Here is a 635-nt window from a genome sequence, read left to right on the forward strand (position 1 = left end):
CTGATCTCCCAGCAGCAAGGTTGCGCCTGTTAAAACCACCCTTTTACTCAGTGGAGTTGATTGCTTCCGACCATTCCTTGTGAAGATTGGCAGGAGAAACGAAAAGAGATGGAGTATTCTTTTTAAGTGTCTCACAACACGAGCAGTTCACATTGACATCCTCACAAACATGACCTCTGATTCATTCTTAATGGCTCTCAGGCGTTTTGTATCAAGGTGAGGAAAACCATCAGGATTGCTCTCCGATTGTGGGACAAATTTCAAAGGAGGTGAGCGAGAGCTACATGAAGCCTTTCAGGAGATGTGTCCTACAATTCAAGACCATCTCTCCAAACAACAGATAAGGTTCAGCTTCAACCCACCTGGTGCGCCTCATTTTGGGGGAGTTTGGGAGCGTGAAGTACGATCAATTAAGTCAGCGCTAAGAGTATCCCTTGGAGCTCAGACTGTCACTGAAGAAGTTCTCAGAACTGTGCTCATTGAGGTCGAGGGGGTACTAAACTCCAAGCCACTGGGCTATGTGTCGTCAGATATCGCAGACTTGGATCCCATAACTGATATTATATCAATGTTGATTCAACCATCATCTGTATGTCAACTTACATGCCTATTTGTGTTGATATTACATTGAATCA

This window comes from Poecilia formosa, unplaced genomic scaffold (genome assembly GCF_000485575.1).
Source record: "Poecilia formosa unplaced genomic scaffold, Poecilia_formosa-5.1.2 Scaffold781, whole genome shotgun sequence".
In the NCBI taxonomy this organism is placed as follows: Eukaryota; Metazoa; Chordata; class Actinopteri; order Cyprinodontiformes; family Poeciliidae; genus Poecilia; species Poecilia formosa.